Source organism: Bos javanicus, chromosome Y (genome assembly GCF_032452875.1).
Source record: "Bos javanicus breed banteng chromosome Y, ARS-OSU_banteng_1.0, whole genome shotgun sequence".
NCBI lineage: Eukaryota > Metazoa > Chordata > Mammalia > Artiodactyla > Bovidae > Bos > Bos javanicus.
Genome location: NC_083898.1, coordinates 5177894 through 5197021, shown reverse-complemented (window position 1 = coordinate 5197021; position 19128 = coordinate 5177894). Strand labels below are relative to the sequence as shown.

The 19128-nt window shown below is 43.0% G+C and overlaps 1 long non-coding RNA gene across 1 annotated transcript in view; it reads right to left on the bottom strand.

Annotated features, from left to right (window-relative positions):
- Positions 1-16385, bottom strand: part of LOC133243849 (uncharacterized) — a 112567-nt gene extending 96182 nt beyond the window's left edge. The window contains exon 1 of the long non-coding RNA XR_009735211.1: positions 16191-16385. This is a non-coding gene — a long non-coding RNA (uncharacterized LOC133243849). The remainder of the gene's footprint in view (positions 1-16190) is intronic.
- Between the last annotated feature and the right edge of the window lie 2743 nt (positions 16386-19128).

Sequence of the window (19128 nt, the reverse complement as noted above, 5' to 3'; positions counted from 1 at the left end):
CCCTCTATTTCTTTCCATTGATCACTGAGGAAGGCTTTCTTATGTCTTCTTGCTATTCTTTGAAACTCTCCATTCTGTTGGGTCTTTCATCTTTCTTTTATCTTTCCTATTCTCCTTTGCCTTTATCTTCTCTTTTCTCAGCTATTTGTAAGCCCTCCTTAGATAAACATTTTGCATTTTTGCATTTCTTTTTCTTGCAGATGGTCTTGAACACTGCCTCCTGTACAATGTCACGAACCTTCATCCAAAGTTCACATACTCTATCAGATCTAATTTCTTGAATCTATTTGTCACTGTGACTGTATACTCATAGGGATTTGATTTAAGTCACACCTGAATAGTCAAGTAGTTTTCCCTGCTTTCTTCAATGTAAGCATGAATTTTGCAATAAGGATCTCATGTTCTGAGCCACAGACATTTTCCTGTCTTGTTTTTGCTGACTTTATATAGCTTCTCCATCTTTGGCTGTAAAAAATATAGTCAATCTGACTTCTGTATTGACCTGGATTGATATTGATCCGATATTAGTCCCAAGTAGAAAAAGAAAGAAAGACATCCCAAATGAATAATTCCCTAAACCTAAAATAAGATAGAAATCCTTATTTCAAGAGAGAAAAGAAGTTCCAAAGCTTTAATGGGGTAAGGAAGCACTCTCTCCCCATAGGAAGCTTTTTTTTTTTTTTTTTTTTTGAAGGAAAATAAAGAGCTAGCAGTCTTTAGGAAAGTCACAGAGGTAATTTTGAAAAAGCCATAGCCCTTCAGTGTGAACCACATCAAATTCTATGAGAAAAGAAAGAGCACTTTTGTATCTGATCCTAAGTTAGATGTGTGTGTTTGCGTGCTCAGCAGTGTCCAACTTTTTTGAAGCCCAAGGAGTTCAGTCAACCAGGTTCTTTTGTCCATGGAATTTTCCAGGCAACAAAACTGGTGTGAATTGCCGTTTCCTACTCCAGTAAGTTAAATTTGTAGAGTTGAAGAAAAGATTTATCCATGTATTTTCTTGAATCTCTTTGAAGATGAAGCAAACTAAATAAGCCCTTTGCTACAGAAAGTCTGAAATTCCAAAGTTGCACTTGTGAATTTGGCATGTTTGTAATATTGTGGACTGGGTTGGGTCAAGGCATAGAAATTAAAGAAAAGGGTTAAACTCTAAAAATCTAGCCTTCCTCAAAATTCAGTGATGTCCATTTTGTTTCTAAACCAAATGACAACAGAAGAGCCTTTTTTTTTTTAATTTTATTTTTAAACTTTACAATATTGTATTAGTTTTGCCAAATATCGAAATGAATCCGCCACAGGTATACCTGTGTTCCCCATCCTGAACCCTCCTCCCTCCTCCCTCCCCATACCCTCCCTCTGGGTCGTCCCACCTAGGACAGGAGGAATAGGTAGAAAGATGGGAGTAGGGTGAAGAGAAGAGGAACATAAATCTCTGTGTCAGATCTAGTCAATTTTCTACCTTTTCACTTTTTTCTTTCTAGATTTCATCTCCCAGAACTTTCTAGTAACTGTAATGATGATTCACAATTTGTGTTGCCTTGGTGTTGGCAGTAACAGACTCATAAACTGGGGCACTGATTTTCCCCAGAAAAAAGTCAATAGGTCCAGTATTTATGTTCTCTTTAAGAGATTCTGGAGATCAGTATTGCAAAGTGCCAAATGGACACAGAACACATATTCATGCTGCACTAATTGTAGATTAGCATCATGTTACCACTTATCCCTCCTGGACATGATTTCTAATAAGATCAGGAAGTACTAGGCACAGTGGTAGACTTTGTACCTGCATTTAAAGAAGGAAGTACAGTTGCTGATGGGATTTAGAGAGGCTAGATGTTTACCTAGAAGCTTCAGTGTCCATGAGGAAGTCATGCAGGGGTTGACTGGTATTAAGTTCAGGTTATCTACAGCTAAAGAAAATAAATATATTTTGTAGCATGCTCCTATAACAATGTGGAACCATGACTGCTGATGCTATATTTCCAGGATGGTTGTAACATATTACCTCACATCGTCCTACCCCCTATTCCATGTTTAATCCTATCCATAAAAGAAATGTTTACAGAAAAGAAAATACCACTAATTTGATGCCCTGATGCTAGAACCATGTATGCCCTAAAGTAGGAAATAAGCTGAACATCAATCTCTTCCACTCATCCTATTAATTCCAGGCAAGGAGAATATACAGCATTCCAAGGGCCTAAAGCACCTAGAGCCCTCAAAAGTCTGTTTATTCAACTCTTTACAGAAGAGACATCAGAACCTATCACTCCCCCCTTAAAATTTTCTGGTGAGTTTCACAACCTATATAACATACAGTTTTTAAACTTTCTGTCATTTTCACCCCATATTCACTGTCCATTCTTCCACCGCTGGGACAGGAATGTTCTGACAGCACACACACACACACACACACACACACACACACACACACACACACACACCTGAATGGAAATCTGCAGAACTCTATGTACAGTATAACAGATTTTAGTAAGTACATTTTTTTTTTTTAATCCCAGTTATTTTCTTTCACTCCTTTTTTGATGACGTCAACATGCACTTCTATTCCTACGACTTATCCTGGAAGATTACAGAGTCTTGGGATTTTCTCATGAATGAGACTAACCCGCAAAGAGGTGGTCAGGGTTTTAAGTGATTGCCATAGACAGCTGAATAATGTGCATCTGTGTTCTGTGGCCTCCTATCCCCTTGGACAGGTTCACAGTGCAAATCACATTGGAATAATTTCCAGTCTGTGTGCTTTCCTTCCAGAAATCACACAGAAATGGCCAGTGGCTTTTGTTTCAGTATCTTTGTTCCAACCCTTTCTCAGCCTGCACCTCCCAAGATCATTCCTTGTAAATTTTACGGCCTCAGTGGCAGGCCCAGCACCTCCTCCGATCTGTGAATATTCCAGCCAGGTGCTGCTGCTCTTTCTAACTCTGTAGCTTGTTGTTTGCAACTATTTTCCTTTTTCCCCTAGGATTATCTCCTGCAGCCAGAAAAGGCCAAGTAGACGCTGGCTCCTGCAAAAGTCCAAAGATAACATGAAGAAGAAGGTCTGAAGAAGGTCTTCACACAATGTCTGAAGAAGGTCTGTGTTGAAGAAGGCCTTCAGAATATGTCGTGAAGAAGATGGACATGGGTCCATAGAGTTTCTAGTGAAACAAGACACTGAACATGAGGTCAGAAAGCTAAGGTGACCTCACATCCCATTGGCTCTACAGTTTACTACTATCCAGACACATACATAGAGCCCCCATACAGATGGCACCCTGGGAAATCTACCAACCTGGGTACCACAGCTGTGCATCCCTTGTGCAGAAAGCATCATTTCTCTCCCAAATGCACCAAGTAGGCTAGATTCCATCCCAGACCTCACTGATTTATATATGCCAAGTCTCTTCTATTGCCTTGCTAGGCTGTGGTAGACCTGCTCTCCTTCAGGGGATCTTCCCAACCCAGGGATCAAACCCAGGTCTCCAGCTTTGCAGGTGGGCTCTTTACCATCTGAACTATGATGGAAGCCCCACATACACATCACACCTGCACTTTCCTTACGTTTCTGGATTGCCCAGCAGGCTCGAAGTGACCAGGAAGATGCCACACACACATCACATCTCTCCTCGGCTGCTTGGTGTTTCATATTGAGAGACTATCTTAGCATGTGATTTGTCTTACATGGTGGGTGTGTCACTCTGGGAAGGACTGTGCTGGCTTACAGGCTGATCCAAGGCAGCACTGGCCTTATGACCTTCCCTTGTCTCCCTTTCACATTTGTGGAACAAGTCTCAAGTGCAGCAGGCTCTCTTTCTGTGCCTCCTTCTTCCAGTCTCTGCCCTTTTCTGAAGGACTTTGGCCTTTTAACAATCCTGGGTCCTGCCCTAGCAACGTCCAGCATCTTCACAGGGCAACTAGTGCCATATAGATTGAAGGGTCCAATGGCAGTGGTCCAGATTTGTGGACTCACTGTCTAGAGTTGTCTCTGGCCATTTTTTCCTCATCTCTATCCTGAACACAGGCACCGCAAGGATACATCAATCAGTCTCCCCGAATATGTGGTTGCTGGTACCTTCTCTTCTGGTTGTTCCATGTCTCATGTTCTGTCTCCTTCATCTCTGTATCTATACTTGGCTAGACACAGGCACATCCACAGAAACACACATAAGCACAGGTGACACAAGCACACCTGTGTACATACACATATGCAAGTCAAAGGGACACAAAAAGATAAAGGGAACACTGGTATTACAGTAGCTAAAGATGCTTGTGTCCAGCGATATGGGAAACGGCTTCAGAAGGCACATTGTCCTGACTTTATGGGATACCTGTCCATTTCCTCCGCTAACTCTTCAGTATTATCACCAGCCAGTCTTGAGCCTTATCCAGTTTTGTTGGTGGAGTGGTGGTGAGAGACCAAGTGGTAGATGTGGAAAATCACAGAAGTCCCCATAGACAGCACAGAAATACAATGGGACATGGGGCAGAAACCTGTTAGAAGTGGTGGGTCTTCCCAGAAGGAGGGGAGGGAGTAAAGGGCCCATGTAATCTCCAAATTCAATGAGCAGCAGGAGACCTGGGAGGGGGTAGGACCCAGGGAAGGATGATTTTGACAATGGTGCTTGATTTATCTACGCTGGCTGGGGATAATACTGAAGACCTGGTGGAGGAAATGGACAGGTATCCCATAAAGTCAGGGCAATGTGCCTTCTGAAGCCATCTCCCATATCGCTGAACACAGGCATCTATCTAGGCTCTATCAGAATCACCTAGGACACTCATGCTGTAACCACAGCTCTTTGAGTGAGACATGGACACATGACGTCCCCAAGCCTTCAGGCTCAACCTGTCACATGCTACCTGAATGACCCTAATCCAGGCTCTGGATTCAGTCTGCAAGAGCCTGAGCTTCCCCGTTTCATCATATCATTGATGAACATGGACACAAAAATCCTCACAAAATTCTAGCAAACAGAATCCAAGAACATATTAACAAGATCATATGTAATAATTTTATCTCAGGGATGCAAGTGGATTTTATCTTAGGGATGCAAGGATACATCAGTATTTGCAAAGCATCAGTGTGATACACCATATTAACAAATTGAAAAACTAAAAAATAAAAAAATAAAAATAATTATCTCAATTGATGCAGAGAAAGTCTTTAATAAAATTCAGCACATATTATGATGAAAACTCTCCAGAAAGCAGGCATAAAAGGCACATAACTCAACATAAAAAAGCCATATACAACAAACCCACAACAAACAATATCCTCAAAGGTGAAAAATTGAAAGCATTTCCTCTAAAATCAAGAACAAGACAGGATGCCCACTGTCACCACTACTATTCAACATACTTATGGAAGTCCTAACCACAACAATAAGAGAAGAAAAAGAAAGAAAAGGAATCAAGACTAGTAAAGAAGTAAAACTCTCATTGTCTACAAATGTCATGATCCTCTACACAGAAAACCCTAAAGACACCAGAAGAAAATTACTAGAGCTAATCAATAAATATAGTAAAGTTGCAGGATACAGAATTAATACTCAGAAATCCCTTGCATTCCAATTTACTAACAATGAGAAAACATTAAGAAAAATTAATGAAACAATCCCCTTCATCACTGCCACGAAAATAATAAAATACTTAGGGATAAATTTACCTAAATAAATAAGTTTACCTAAAGATCTGTACATAGAAAACTAGAAAACACTGATGAAAGAAATCAGAGATGACACAAATAGATGGAAAATACACCATATTTGTGGATTGCAAGTATCACTATAGTGAAAATGAATATACTATGTAAAACAAATTGTGGATTCAACGCAATCACTATCAAGTTAACAATGGTATTTTGCACAGAATTAGAACAAATGAATTCACAATTTGTATGAAAACACACACACAAACACCTCAAATAGCCAAAGCAATCTTGAGAAAAAGACTTCTGGAAATGGAGGAATCAATCTGCCTGACTTCAGACTATACCAAAAGCTACAGTTTTCAGAGAGTATGGTACTGGCATAAAGACAGAAATATATATCAATTGGATAAAACAGAAATCCCAGAGATAAGTCTATGTACCTATGGACAACTTATCTCTCACAAAGGAAGCAGAAACACACAATGGAGAAAAGACAATCTTTTTAACAAGTGGTGCTGTGAAAACTGGTCAAAAACCTGTAAAAGAATGAAACTAGAACACTTTCTAACACCATACACAAAAACTCAAAAGGATTAAAGATGTAAATGTTTAAGACCAGAAACTACAAAACGGTTAGAATAAAACTTAGGCAGGACACTCTGACAAATCACAGCAAGATCCTCTATGACCCACCCGCAACAGTAACAGATATAAAAACAAAAATAAATAAATGGGACCTAATTAAACTTGAAAGCTTTTGCACAACAAAGGAAACTAACAAAGTGAAAAAGCAGTGTTCAGAATGGGAGAATTTAATAGCAAATGAAACCAGTGACAAAGAATGAATCTTCTAAATATACAAGCAGCTCAAGCAGCTCAACACCAGAAAAAATAAACGACCCAGTCAAAAAGTGGGCCAAATAACTAAACAGACATGTCTCCAAAGAAGACATACCAATGGTAAACAAACACACAAAAGATGCTCAATATCACTCATTATCAAAGAAATACAAATCAAATCACAATGAGATACCATCTCATACTGATCAGAATGGCTGCCATCAAAAAGTCTACAAACAATAAATACTGAAGAGGGCATGAAGAAAAAGGAATCCTCTTATACTATTGATGGAAATGCAAACTAATACAGCCACTATGAAGAACAGTGTGGAAGTTCCTTTAAAAACTGGATATAGAATTGCAATATGTCCCAGCAATCCCATTGCTGAGCATACACATCTAGGAAATCAGAACTGAAAGACACATATTGCCCAATGTTCACTGAAGCACTGTTTACAGTAGCTAGGATATGGAAGCAACCTAGATGTCCACTGGCAGAAGACTGGATAAGGAAGCAGTGGTGCATATACATAATGCAATATCACTACCCAACTACAAAAAAGGACACATTTGAGTCAGTTTTAATGAATATGTTAACACATACATACAGGATTGAGAAAGACACTAACAACAACCCTATAATGGAAGACAAGAAAAGAGACACAGATGTGAAGAACAAACTTTTGGATTATGAGAGAAAAAGTGAGGGTGGGATGATTTTAGAGGATAGGATTGAAACATATATATTACCATATGTAAAATACATGGCCAGTGCAAATTTGATGCATGAAACAGGGCACTCAAAGCTGGTGGTCTGGGACAACCCAGAGGGATGTGGGACGGGGCTCCAGAATAGGGGGAAACAGGTAGACCCATGGCTGATGCATGTCAATGTATGGCAAAAATTACAATAATATTTCAAAGTAATTAACATCCAATTAAAATAAATTAATTTAAAAAAAAGTATTGCCACAGGTTGTTGTAATCCACAGGGTCAAAGGCTTTAGTGTAGTCAGTAGATTGGTGGCATAGTCAATATATTGCTAGATACATATATAAAACATAACTTAGATCTCTGCAATTTATTTATTTTTCAGTTGAAGGAGAATTGCTTTACAGAATTTTGTTGTTTTCTATCAAACCTCAACATGAATCAGCCAAAGGGATACATATGCTCCATGCAAGTTTGCTTATCAGGTGCATTATACTATAGTTTGATACTTATTCAATTATAGAGCTATTATCTTTCCTTATATCTTTGCAGACAGGATTTCTAGAGTGATAAGAGTTTTAGAATTTTGTTTCCATCTGTGTTACTCTAGAACAACCCATTTTTCTTATGCATCTGCTTTCTGGGTTTGGGAGAACTGGTTAATGGGGTGAAGACTGGGAGATGGATGAATATACAGCAGCACCAAGTGGAAAGAAGAAAATCAATATTCTTAATAAATTGTATTGTCTCACATACAAATGCTTTCCACACATTCATCCACAAAGTGCCACAGAGTGAGATTTCAAACACAGATCACAAGGTCAGGAAGCGGATACACACACAAGGCTGACTGATTTCCCACAGTGTAATTCACACTGCAGCTCAGTGGGAAAGGATATTTCAAAAAAAGCTGGATATCTTGCATCACTCTAAAGAAATTTATGAGAAATGGATCAGAACTCAACAGACAAAAGTGAAAACTAGGACCCTTTTAGGAGGAAAATAGAAGACAACCCTGATAACCTGGGAAAGGCACATGTTTTGTAGACTGGATGCAAGAAATACAAACCATTAAAGAATAAAACTAAAAAAAGAAAAAAAAAAAACAGCTTTTTGTGTTCAAAAGACACGTTAAATGACAAAATGGGACAAAGACTGAGAAGAAATATGTGAAAATATATGTCTCACAAAGGAGCTGCATGCAGATTCTACATAAAGAACCCTAATGTTTTTGTTGACTCTCTCAGTCATGTACAACTTTTTGCAACCCCCTGAACTGTAGCCCATCAGGCTCCCCTATCCATGGGATTCTCATGGACATCTTCCAGTCGTGTCCATCTGGGTGTGTCATCAAAACACACTCAGTGACAAAGTAAACAGTTCACCATGAGAGACCTGAGAGACCCTAGTGACTAGGCACACTGGAGAGTGGGTGTAGGGGGAATTGTAAGGGTGGGTGGGAGACTGTCACCACTAGGTTTGACTCTCCAAGCTCTGGCCCTCTTCACATACCCAGCTCCTCAGTTTAGTGGTGGTTCAGATAGGATTTTGAGAGCCTGGGTCCCCAGTCCCCAGGCCAGTGACTAGTACTGGTCTTCAGACTCTTAGTAATGGGGTCACACAGCAGGAGGTGAATGAGACAAGTCTCATATCTGTTTACAGCCTCCCCCAGTCATTTAAACTCTCCAGGTGGCTCTACTGGTAAAGATCCTGCCTGCCAATGCAGGAAACACGAGACCCAGGTTCAATCCTTGGGTTAGAAAGACCCCTGAGAGAAGGAAATGGCAACCCACTCCAATATTCTTGTCTAGAAAATCCCAAGGACAGAAGAGCCTCATGGGCTATTGTCCATAGAGTCCCAAAGATTCAGACATGACTGAATCGAATTAGCACACACCTGTGAATCTGAATCATGCCAAAACTACCGCATATCCCTCAAATCTTTCTCTGGAAAAACTCTACACAAAAGAGTCCCTGCTGCCAGAAAGGTTGAAGACCATTGTTCTCACACTGAAGTTTTGCGGGTCAGTGGGATAATGCAGAGGGGCAGACTCAGGGATGGATCCCATGTTCCTGCAGGGCCAAGTAAGCCTCCTTTGGTGTGTTTCTGGATGGTCCCCCTAGCTGTCTCTGGGTCTACCTCTCAACCTCCTTGGAGGTTCAGTTTATGGAAAATGTCTCATGCGGATCCATGAGAATGCGTCAGACACCCACCAATCATATGGAGCAAGACATGTTCCCTCTGGACTGACATCCATACCTCAATCTGTGGCTTGTCCTGTGGCTGGGAAAAAAAGCAGACTAAGTGATGGTGCAAGTCTATTCTCCTGCTATGAGTAGTAGTGTTGATAGTATGCAGGCTGTGCATGTGTGCTAAGCTGCTTCAGTTGTGTCTGACTCTTTGTGACCCCATGGACCAGTAATCCACCAGGCTCATCTGTCCATGGATTTCTTCAGGCAAGAATAATGGAGTGGGTTGTCATTTCCTTCTCCATCTGGATGTTTCGCAAGCAATCCCAGAGCATTGCCTGGGTGCTGGACTTGGTGAGCTAGCACCAGAAGAGGTCATCTTCTAACAGGGACCCTAACAGGGACACTCCTGTTAGGGTTCACAAGAGGCTCATCAGTTCAGTTCAGTTCAGTTGCGTCCGACTCTTTGTGACCCCGTGAATCACAGCACGCCAAGCCTCATTGTCCATTACCGTCTCCTGGAGTTCACTCAGACTCATGTCCATCGATTCAGTGATGCCATCCAGCCGTCTCTTTCTATGTCATCCCCTTTTCCTCCTGCCCCCAATCCCTCCCAGCATCAGAGTCTTTTCCAATGACAACTCTTCGCATGAGGTGGCCAAAGTACGGGAATTTCAGCTTTAGCATCATTCCTTCCAAAGAAATCCCAGGGCTGATCTCCTTCAGAATGGACTGGTTGGATCCCCTTGCAGTCCAAGGGACTCTCAAGAGTCTTCAACACCACAGTTCAAAAGCATCAATGCTTCAGTGCTCAGCTTTCTTCACAGTCCAACTCTCATTTCCATACATGCACTGGAAAAACCATAGCCTTGACTAGACAGACCTCATAGCATATAGTTAAAAAATGGCCCATTGTGGTGACCTGACAAACAAGGGATGAAGTCACATTGGCCACATTGTCCTGGTGGGCATTCTTTTTCCGTAAGGCAATGCCCTGTTTTTCCCTACTGATGCCAGTTTCTCAAGACTACATGACCATCCAAACATGAGAACCCTCCGACTACGTGATCAGACGACCCCTGCTGCACACTAAAGATAAACTAAAGCCCCCTCCCTTCAGGGCACAATTTCCCATTGATAGGGTATAAGAAGGGTTGGCTGTGAAGGACAAGCACTGGTTTATCTTTAAAGCCAGTCACTTCCTTCCTCTCTTCATATATTAAATCTTTCTCTGCCTGAATGCTTGGCTCAATCTGTTTTTCTCCAAGCTCGCCTTACATTTCTGATGCCGAAACCCGAAAGCCAGGAGGGAAGACCCACTGCAGCTAGGAAAGCTGCTCTCTGAAGCCCACCTCTGGAGGTTTCCTCCCTTGGACCTTGACAAGAAACTGGAATCAGGCCCCAGGGCAGGACTCTCCAGTTGCCTTGCTGGACTGACAACAACACATCAGCTCTAATTTAATCAGCTGCAGGTGTGAGTGAATTCCTGCTCTCTTGGATCCTCTTACTCTTGTCCAGTTTTTGAAGCCCTAGCACTAGGTGGAGGATTCCCACGGCCCTTGGGCCCTCTGCTTCATGCCCCAGTCTTACTTTTAAATAAGGGACTCCTGTTTCAAGGTCGATCCTTGTCGCTGGCTGAGAAGGCTGTGAGAGCAGAGACAGTTTTTCACTTAGACCCTCCTCCTCAGTTTGCACTCACCCTTTTTGCACTCCCTCCATATTCAATTAAAATGGGAACTTTTCAGTCCCAATCCACAAAATCTATCCCTTTAGGCTGACTCCTCTAAAACCTAAGCCCCTTGGGTTTGCTAGGAGAAATAAAGTCAAAGAGACTCGCTTATTACTCTAACATTTTATGGCCACAATATTGACTGGATCATAGGTCCCAGTGGCCAGAAAATGGAAGTCTTGATTTTAGTACTTTATGGGACCCCAATAACTTCTGCTGCAGCAAAGGCAAGTGGTTAGAGATCGCTTATGTTCTGGCTTTCTTTGTTCTTTGTTCTCTGTTCTCTCTCTGTACTCCGTGTTCTTCTTCTCAAATATGTTTAGCCCATTCTGGGCCACATTTCCCTAACACTAAACCTCCTGATCCCTGTTTGTATTTTTTCTCCTCTTCTTCTGATCTTTCCAACCAGAGTTCACTTCCAATCGCCTCTAATCCTCACATAGCAGACCCATTTTCACAACTTCCACCTAACATTCCATCCCCTCACCCGCACCCCACTACTCCTCTTCTCTGGGTGCAGGCCACTGCTGTTCTGACCGTCCCCCATGCCTTTGGGCTTTAGCTCCACCCCTAATACAAGTCTCTTGTCTCTATCCTGACCTGCCTAAATCCCCTCCTTATACCCAGATACTAAAGGCTAGAAAGAAACAGGACCCTGAATCCCTCCCCTCCTTCCATCCCTTAGGAGAGGTGGCTGGTACAGAAGGCATTTTTCAGGTACACATCCCATTCTCCCTCTGATTTATCTCAAATTGAAAAGCATCTTGGTTCCTTTTCCTCTAACCCTGACCCTTATTTAAAAGAATTTAAATACCTCACTCCGTCTTATGACTTGATCTGGCGTGATATTTACATTATACTCTCCTCTACTCTTCTTCCAGAAGAAAAAGAACGAGTCTGGCAAGCCTCTCAGCCTCATGCTGAGGAAATACATCAAACTGATGATACTAAGCCTGTAAGTTCAGTGCTGTTCCAAGCAAGGGACCCTAGTTGGGACTACCAGGCTGGGCATCTGGGGACAAACAGCCCATAGTCATATGGTGACTTGCCTTATTGTAGGCCTCCAAAAAGCAGGACATAAAGCTATTAATTTTGATAAACTCAGAGAAATAACTCAAAGACTACACAAAAATCCAACACAATTTCTAGCTACATTAACAGAAGCCCTACAAAAAGATATACAAAATTAATAGTTCCAACTTTCAACAGGAAGTACTACTGTTTTAATACCCATTTTATTTCCTAAGTATCCCCAGACATTTGGGGGGGGGGGAAAGGCAGAAGGCCCTCAAACCTCTGAGATCCTTTAAATTTGACCTTTAAAAATTTCTGGGAAGAAAAGGTAAAACTAGAAAAGGCTCAGATAAATCAAGTTAAATATTATCTCTCAGCCACTACCTTACACAACTCCAAACCTCAATTCTCCAAAAAAGAAAAGAAATCATCTAGGCCCTGTTCCAAGTGTGGTAAAGAAGGGTGCAGGGCCTCCTCATAAGCCCAAAGCCCCTCCAGGTCCATGTCCTAATTGTGGCATAAATTGACATTGAAAGGTAGACTGCCCTACTCCCCCTCCAGGGATCTGGACACCTCCAACTGGTCCTGAGCAGGCATCCTTTGACCCACCTTCGTGTAGACTCTTTGTACTTCCTGCTGAAGTCTGAAGCTGTCCAGGACCCCAGGCCCCAACTCTCATCACGTCTACAAAGCCCAGGGTAACTCTCACAGTGTCAGATAAGCTGATCTCTTTTTATTGACACAGGGGCCATGTATTCTGCCATGAATGCTTATTCTGGAAAAATAAAGCCTCTCAGATCTCTGTTGTAGGGGTTGACGATTTAGTGTCTACACCACAGATTACCGAACCTCTGCCTTGCATACTTCAAAATACTCTATTCTCATTCTTTCTTCATATTCCTAAAATGCCTCACTCCAATCTTTGTACGGTATCAACTCTCCAATTTAAGGCTTTCCTTACTATTCCAAACCCTTCTCCTGACTTAGCCTGCCTACTGCTTTTCAAACCTGTTATTTCCTCACCTCCCACCATATTCCTGTTTATATTTGTATAAAAGACCTAATGAAGTTTCCCAATCAACCTCCCTATTTCCCACATACATCAACAGAGGTTAAAATCCATCACTTCTAAGCTGCTGTGCAAGGGTCTCTTGCACCCTACTCACTATCCTTATAACACACCTATCCTACCTTTTAAAAGAAGTCAAATGGTTCCTACTTCCTGGTTCAAGACTTGAGACTTATTAATGCTTCTGTTGTCCCCATTCACCCAGTAGTCCCAAATCCCTATACTCTTCTTGCCCTTATTTCTCCTTCGACTACCTATTTCACTGTCCTGGACTTCAAAGATGCATTTTTCACCATCCTTTTATACTCCGGCTCTCAAAATCTTTTCGTTTTTACCTGGACAGATCCAGACAGCCATCGCATCCAACAATTCACTGTCCCTTCCCCAAGGATTTTGTGATAGCCCTCATTTCTTTGGCTAAGTCCTGGCCTCAGACTTAACCTCCCTCAATTTTGCCCCAGGCTCTATCCTCCAATACATAGATTATCTTCCTCTTTGTAGCACCTCACTCATACCCTATCAATCAGTGACATACAATATAATTTAACTTCCTAGCCAATCAGGGCTATCAAGTATCTCTATTAAGACCCAACTTTCCCTTCCTGAGGTCATCTATCTTGGCATTCTCCTGGGCACCAACAAAAAGACACATAACTACAGATAGAAAGCCGCATTTTATCTGACTTACCACTCATTACATCAAAAATGGAAATTCTGTCCTTTCTGGATTGACTGTATATCTATGCCTTGGAACCCCAATTTTGCCCTCCTACTATAACACCAAGCTACCCGGGGGGGATCTTTTGAAGCCTCTTAAGCCAAAGTCCAACATCTGTTCAACTTTTAATGCTCCAAAACAACCTATTCTCTCGGCCCCAATTTTAACATTGCCTGATCTCTCTTACCCTTTTATACTCTATACTACTGAAAGACATAAAATTGCCCTAGGAGTCTTAGGACAGATGCAGGGCTCTTTCTTTGCCCCCACTGCTTGTCTGTCAAAACAACTGGATACCACCATACAGGGATGGCCAGCCAGCCTCTGTGCTCTGGCCACAGCTACATTTTTTCACTCAAGAAAGCAAAGGAAGCCCATGATCATTTGCTCACCACGTGACGTTAAGAACTTACTCTCACACAAGGTCACAGCCCTTCTATCGCCTTCTCAAATCCAACTAATTCATGTCACCCTCCTAGAATCTCCCAAGTTCTCTTCTGTACCCTGCTCTACTCTCACCCTTGCCACTCTCATCCCTAATTTTTCTGAGCCTCCAATTCACATTAGAAGACTTGATAACTCATTCATCCTATATCTATCTCCTCAAGTCCTTTAAATAATCCTTATCTTACTTGGAATATCTCTATTGCTCCTAACAACCAAACCCTCAATATTGCACTACTCCATAACCAAAAGAACAATTCAATTATTCAGTTAGGAATAGCTGTGGGAATTGGAACAGGGAATGCAGAACTCACAACCTCTTTAAACTACTATCAACCTCACTAGGATCTTACTGAGGGCCTAAAAGTACTGCTGGCCTTATCATTTTCCAGGGCCAACTAGAGTCCCTGGCAGCTGTGGCCCTTCAAAACAGAAGATGGTGAGAACTTCTCACAGCAGAAAAAAAAAAAGGGCCTATGTCTTTTTTAGAGGAAGCCTGCTGTTTCTATGCCAATAAATCACGCGTTGTAAAGAAGGCAGCAAGGAATCTGACAAATAGGGCCTCAAGGGCATCAACATCTCAGTAATCCATGGGCAAACTGGTTAAGCAATTTGGATTGGATGCCACAGCCCTACTTTTACTTAGCCCCCTTTTCATATTAACCCTTATTCTGACTTTCAGCCTCTGTCTAATTCATCTTTTTTCAAAGTTTCTCCAGTCATGAGCTACTTCTGACTGGCACTAATTATCAAAAGCTTTGAGGCCATTCAGACTTCCCCTAACCCACATTCCAGACTTTTCTTATTTTATCATACAAGGACTCCCCAAACCAGTGCAAAGCAGATATAGAAGACGGACCTTCAGCCCTTATCCTATATCAAAAAAGCTGGAATGTTAAGGTTCACAAGGGTTTATACCATACAGATAGAAAACGGCCCATTGTGATGACCTGAAAAACAAGGGATGATGTCACAGTGGCCACAATGGCCAAGGTGGGGATCCTATTTTTCCTTTAGGCGATATCCTGTTTTTCCCTGCTGATGCCAGCTTCCTAAGACTATGAGACCACCAGACTATGAGACCATTCCGACTAAATGAGCACAAGACCCCTGCTGCAGGCTAAACTAAGGCCCCCACCCTTTCGGGCGCAATTTCCCATCTATAGGGTATAAGAAGAGTTAGCTGTAAAGGGCGAGCACTGGTCTCGCTTCAATCCAGTCACTTTCTTTCTCTCTTCCTATATAATAAATCTTTCTCCGCCTGAATGCCAGAGCTTGCTTTCTTTTTCTCCCCGCTGGTCTTACAACCCTCATCCCTCCTTCCTCCCGCACAAGCTCCTGCAGTCAGGACCCAAGTGCGGCATCAATGGATCCCACACTAAATCAGCGACCAGCCCCTAAGGGAACCAGACAAAAGGGCCCCCGGAGAAGAAGCGGGAAGCCGGCCAGTGGAATACCAGCCGCTGGGGTCCTGGGGCTCTGGGGAGGCAGAGACCTGGCCGGAGTCACGCCCGGGTGGAAGAGGCGCGGTCCGGGTTGGTAGAGACCGGGGTGAAGAGAAAAGGCTGCCCGCCCTAACGGGGTCGTGGACATAGGGTTCGGGAAGAGGTAGAGGCCCGTGGGGGTTGGGGGGCCCAGGAAAGAGGCGGGGTCCCAGCGATGGCGTCCCTGGGTCTGGGGAGGAGGCAGCGGCCCACTGAGGGTTTGAGGAGGAGACCACCCGGCCTGGCTGGGGTCGTGCGGCCTGGGTTTGGGGAGGAAGTGGCCCAGCAGGTGGTGTTGCAAGAGTGTGCTCCTGGGGTCAGGAGAGAGGCGGCGACCTACCTGGCGGGGGTCGCGGGCCTGGGGTCTGGTGAGAAGGCAGAGGCCAAATGTGGGTCGCTGACCTTACAGTCCTGCTGTAAGGGGTGAGGCGATGCCCCGCCCCTGGAGCTGCGCGAACTCAGGGGCCTGGGCCGGCAGAAGCAGATGACCAGTCCCGGTGAGGCCAACTCAACTCACGGAAGCTTCAAACCTCACTCTCTGGAGGAGCACCCAATAATGGTCGCCTCTGTCGTGCGTCACCGCGACGCGTAGCGTCATTACGGCGCCGCCCGTCTTCGCTCTTACAGGAGTTGCCCGGGGACCATTGGTTGGCCGGAAGGAGCTCAGAAGCTGGAGTGTGAACGCTGGCTGAGGATATAGGGCAACAGATCAAAAAGCACTGGAGAGGTGCAACTATTTTCAAGCTGGCGCTTTAGGGTGAGCTTGAACAACTTTGGTAATTGGAAAAATAACCGATAAATCTATTTTATATGGAGGCGTAATTACTTACATGACCTTTGGCCCCCGGACTGCCTTATTTCACCTTATCCTTTTAAAATTGATAGATCATCCAGGCGGCTCACATGCACCGCGTTTTTGTATAAAATTTCTTTTGGTGGGATGGGGCGTGGGCGGGGGGGGGGGGGGGCGGGGTAGGTGCTAAGATCTTTGTGTCCCTCTTTAAATTTTTTATTTGCGTTTGCTCTCTTTTAGGAGGTAATTGCAAGTTAAGGAAATGGCAATCCACTCCAGTACTATTGCTTGGAAAATCCCATGGACAGAGGAGCCTGGTAGCCTACAGTCCATGGGGTCGCAAATAGTCGGACACGACTGAGTGACTTCACTTTCACTTTCAAGTTCTTAGGCATTAAAGTCTCCTGCTTCTCAGTAGTATAAATATAACTTTGTTGTATTTTAGTGGGTCAGTCGTGTCCAACTCTTTGCCACCCCATGGACTGTAGCCCACCAGGTTCTTCTGTCCATGGGAATTCTCTAGGCAGTAATACTGGAGTGGGTCGCCATGCCCTCCTCCATGGGATCTTCCCAACCCAGGAATTCAACCCAAGTCTCTCGCATTGCAGGTGGATTCCTTACTGCCTGAGCCACCAGGGAAACTCTCTCAATAGTATATAGTTTTTTGTTTGGTAGCTGAGTCCTATCTTACTCTTTGACTCCAGGGCTCAAACACTCATCTCCTAGATTGCAGGTAGAATTTTTATTTCTGAGCTACCTGCTAAACATCTCTTGTTAGAATATGGTTTTATTTTGTGTTTATAACAATTGCAAACCTTGTGTTTTGTCCATGTCAGTCGCTCAGTCGAGTAAGACTCTTTGTGACCCCATGAATAGCAGCACATCAGGCCTCCTCGTCCATCACCAACTCCTGGATTTTACTCAAACTCATGTCCATTGAGTTGGTGATGCCATCCAGCCATCTCATCCTCTGTCATCTGCTTCTCCTCCTGCCCCCAATCCCTGCCAGCAACAGGGTCTTTTCCATGAGTCAACTCTTCACATTAGGTAGCCAAAGTACTGGACTTTCAGGTATAACATCATTCTTTCCAATGAACACCCAGGACTGATCTCCTTTAGGATGGACTGGTTGGACCTCCTTACAGTCCAAGGGACTCTTAAGAGTTCTCCAACACCACAGTTCAAAAGCATCAATTCTTTGGTGCTCAGCTTTCTTCACAGTCCAACTCTCACATCCATACGTGACCACTGGAAAAATCATAGCCTTGACTAAATGGTCCTTTGTTGGCAAAGTAATGTCTCTGCTTTTGAATATGCTATTTAGGTTGGTCATAACTTTCCTTCCAAGGAGTAAGTGTCTTTCACTGTCATGGCTGTGATCACGATCTGCAGTGATTTTGGAGCTCAAAAAAATAAACTCTGACACTGTTTCCACTGTTGCCCCACGTATTTCCCATGAAATGTCATGATCTTAGTTTTCTGAATGTTGAGATTTAAGCCAACTTTTTCACTCCCCTCTTTCACTGTCATCAAGAAGCTTTTTAGTTCCTTTTCACTTTCTGCCATAAAGGTGGCATCATCTGCATATATGAGATTATTGATATTTCTCCTGGAGGAAAAAAATAAAAATAAACCCATCTCAAAGCTGAGAACTGTGTTTTAATCCAAGGACTTGCTGAGGACTTAAGCCTGGGGAGTATCCTCTCAGATCTTTCTGAGGGACTTTTCTCTCAGAAGAAGTAAGGAACGTGCCAGGATATATAGGACTTCTTGCAACAAAGAAGATTGGAATATCAGAAGATGATAGCAATTTAGAGAAAATCAGGCATTTACAAGTTAATGAATTTAGTGCTTTTCTATGTATGCAAAGATGCAAGTGTCTGGGTTCATTGAAATCATGCCTTTGATCATTCCTTTGATGTGTTCCTCAGCCATCTTGCCTTTTAGGGCTTCAATGATGGCTCATTTTTAAAATAATAATAATAATCTTCCTACAACACAGGAGACACCAGGTACACCAATTTGATTCCTGGGTGGGAAAGATGCCCTGAAGAAGGAAATGACAACCCACTCCTGTATTCTAACCTGGAGAATTCCATGGACAGAGGAGTCTGGCATTCTACAGTCTATGGGGTCCCAAAGAGTCAAATACAACTGATTAACTAATATGTCATTCCCTTCTATAGGAATTAATGATAGGATGAGCCTGTGTGTCCTGAAAAAGGCAAAATGTTTATAACCAAACATACTCTTGTGGACCCACAGCCCTCGTCCTTGACTGAAGCCCATCTTAGGCTCTCAGAGTGCTCCTTGTGGCAGGAACCTCACACATTTACTGGGAACACTGTTTAGAAATTGTTGGACATGACAACACCCTATCTTGTATACCAGAATGCTGGTTTTCTTCATCCTGACCCACCTCAGTGCAACACTGTGGTGGCTACAGTGGCCAAGTTTTGGTGGCTTAAACATCTTTGCTTACTGA